Source organism: Phaethon lepturus, unplaced genomic scaffold (assembly GCF_000687285.1).
Source record: "Phaethon lepturus isolate BGI_N335 unplaced genomic scaffold, ASM68728v1 scaffold6402, whole genome shotgun sequence".
NCBI classification, from domain to species: Eukaryota; Metazoa; Chordata; class Aves; order Phaethontiformes; family Phaethontidae; genus Phaethon; species Phaethon lepturus.
Window position 1 is genome coordinate 3,810 of NW_010522492.1, and position 3,809 is coordinate 7,618.

Consider the following 3,809-nt stretch of genomic DNA (forward strand, 5'->3'; position numbering starts at 1 on the left):
TTTTGTATTTGGAATGTGTTGTGGAGAACCATTTCTTTCTCAGGACGTATTTAACACTGACTTTGAAGAAGATCTTTCTATAGTGCCATGAGCTCAGATATACTTCTGTATCACCTCTCCACTCAGCTCAACAGAAAAAAAAGAGGCAAAAAGGGAGCTTTGCTGGAAAAAACCCAACATATAAGGGGAGATGCTTATCTCAGCCACTTATTCCAGACTTACTAGTAGTTTCTTAGATCTCTTCACGCAAAGGAAAATCCCAACCAGGTGAGAGAAGGTCAGATTTCATCTTCTTTGTGCCTCAGAAGGAACAAAGGAGATGAGGCATTATAACAGGGCTGGCCTTTGAGATGGAGGATATCAAAAGACCTCACAGGACATTACTGTTCACCACCGCCACTGGAGTATGGTGGATTTTTCAGACTTCAAGGAACCTGTGTTTAAAGGCATATAATTCCCTTTCTTTTTTCAGCATGAAGTGTGGTATTGATGGTCTGAACACACTTCTAGCATCAACGGCATGATGGAAATGCTCATCAACTACATTATTATTCTTAAGGTTTCCATTAATATGGGCTTGGGGGAAAAGAGAGAACTAGATTCTAGAAATGCATCTGATGCAACTATACAAAGGCATTAAACATATGTAATATATATTAGATCAAATGCATTTCTTGATGTGTTTCTGCCACCTGCTTCAAATATGAGAAGAAAATAATAGAAATTAAAATACAAAATACTATGTGTGGTAATGCTCATACAGACAAAACCAAGAAATAAAACAACTATTTCATATTTCTCACATTTTCACATCTTCTTACATTTTCTGCTCCAAATTCAGCTCTGAAAGCTTTCTCCTAAATAACCATTTTTTTTGCATTTGAGCGCAAAGAAAAATCATCCACATTTCTGACAAATCAGCAGAATGTTTACGCATGCTACTGGTTTTGAACAGAAGAAAAAGGCTCATTAACATCCACAGATCTTAGTGTATCTAGTGCTTGGTATGCCGTCAGATCTCAAATTTCCAACTATTGCCTCAGCAAATACTGAAACTCAGTTTTGTTAATATTTTCCAAGTGCAAGTCCAAACTATTTCAGTGTTTCCATGATGCTTTGATGTTCATATCTTCATGTGTGCACCTCACCTCAGCATTGTGTCTAGTCATAATCTGTAGCAAGTGCAAAATCTGAAAAATGCCGATTCATTTTTATACATTAGCAAAAGACTTCGCAGGTCCGAGGACTGCAGACAGCTGCTCTAAACTGTGTTTTCAGCAACTGCAAGGAAAAAGAAAATTCTTTGTCTAATAATTTTACTCCCAAAACAACTTCATTAAATTTATGAGAGAGAGATGGTAATTGTGAAATTGTGGCACAAGCAAAAGAGTCAAATCACTTCTGCAAGACAGTAATTGGAAACTCTTGCACAGAATTTGAAAAACTAACCAAACTTACTAAACTGCAGAAGATACATCTGCAAAATATCTACTCATCTGATGCCTCGGTTTGCAATCTGCGTGAGAGAAATGACCGTTGTGTGCTTAACTCATTCAGTGCAGAATTGTGCAACCTGAAATAAGTGCCTCCACTGCCAACTGTCATTGTACGCATACCCTTGCATCCGTGAGCTGGCGCAAAGTGTTTGCTGCGCTGGTGACCTCCTCCAAACCCCTGCGATCTGGAGTGGTAGTCCTCCACCCTCGAGAATGCCAGCCCTCTGCCTCCCCACAGGCATGTTCAGATCTTCTCCGCGGGACTCTGGTGCCCTGCGAGGCTTTGCAAGCCCCAGGGCAGCCCCGTGGGAAGGGCTGGATGTCCATCGGCAGGACTGAACATCACTCCAGCCAGCCCTGAGCCTGCCCCTGAGCGGATCACAGAATCACAGAATCACTAAGGTTGGAAAGGACCTTCAAGATCATCAAGTCCAACCATTAATCCAGCGCCACCGTGTCCCCTAAACCATGTCCTGAAGTGCCACATCCACACGTTTTTTGAACACTTCCAGAGATGGCGACTCCACCACCTCCCTGGGCAGCCTGTTCCAATGCCTGACCACTCTCTCCATGAAGAAATTTTTCCTAATATCCAATCTAAACCTCCCCTGGCGCAACTTGAGGCCATTTCCTCTTGCCTGTGGGACCCTGCAGATGTTCTCAGGCCTCTTCTCTCTCTCTCGAGTTTGGCTCACAATAGGATTGTGAAACTGCCAGATGAAAACAAAAAGAAACTAATCCATTGAGTTACTTAATTACTGTAACAAATAGCTTTTCCTGTTATCTCAATTATCTTTCTCTAGCAGCTTTATAGCAGGACGTGTCACACTATGCTCTGGTGGAGTGGATGTGGCATATGGCAGGGGGGGACAGAGGAGGTGAAGAAGGTCAGACATTTGGTACGCAAGATGATTTGTCTGCACAAGTAGATCATCTTGTGGAATATATTTACAATGTGGAATTAATAATCAACCGTGATTTTAGGAAAAAGCCCTTCTTCCAACCACTCAAGCCTGCCCGGGTGTCCATGGCAAGGTGCGTGCTCGTTTTCAAGTATGCACAGTTCCGCACTTGCCTTGCTTCTGCCACTCACATCAGGAAAAGGAGGCTCTGAGCACTATTTGCCTTATGATTTCCAAGACAGAAACCCTTGACATCTGAGGATGCAGGGCAGGAGTGGCTACTTTCTGCAAAGTGGAAAGAAACACCATTTTCTCTGTACATAGCACCTCTTTCCTGGGAAATGTCTGTCTCATGAGAGTTACGTGTTAGGTATGTGCCGACCAATTCCATACCACATATCACCACAACTACATGATTTTTTTCCCCATTAGCATGAAGTAATGCTAAACTGTATGCCAGGAGTGACCCAAAGGCACTTGAGAAGCTACTTTACTCTTCAACAAGGAAGAATTCTCCCAATCCTGCAAGACCAGCCAGCACACAACCCCTTCTTTGAGAGGTATTTGCTGACAGCAGTCAGGCAGAAACCCATTCACAAGATCTGCAGCTCCACAGCAGTATTCTCTGTCTTAGTTCGGGCATCCACTTAGTAGCATGGCTATTACAAAGTTTAGGGTATGCTCGAGTCTCTGCTACTATACTTACCAAAGCAGAAGTACAGCAGCAGAGCCAAAGCTCTTGTGCTCCAGTCTGCTACCCCTGATTTTACATAACTCCACGACCTGCTGCAGGACAAGCCCAAGCCCTAAGCAGCGTCAAAGATCTAATAAGAAGCTGCCTCCAATGACAGACAGGCAAACACCAGTTTAGAAGATATTTTTTGAGGGACTATAACTGCCATGGTGCATCTGGTATGTTCTTGGTTTTTTTATGAGTCTCTTGCACCCCTGTAAGAACAAGTCTAGTATGTGCCATGCTATGGGAAGGAGAGGCACTGGGCTGCCATTCAAATACTTCCCAGTCATAAATCAAACTCTGCATTTAAAAGCAGTTTCACGTATTTGTATAAGAAAGCTGATCTTATCTGGCTAATCCTCACAACACCCTCCTGAGGCATGTGGACAAGCCTCCCTCTTCTAGTTTTATAGAAAAGTAAGGAAACAGGAGTTTGGTGAGACAGAGAACTAATTTCTCCCCAGCACTCTGCATTTTACAATTGTCTGAAGACTGATTGCGTTTGCTTGCAGAGCTCAACACACACCAGGGCTTAACATCGCCAAGACACAAATGACAGCACACATAATATTAGGTGGTGCTACTGGGAAGACTAAAGCCAAAGTAACTACCATTTCCAGCCTGCCTTCTGCCCAAGAGAAGCCTATACCTGCCCACAGCTGGTTATAGCTCCCT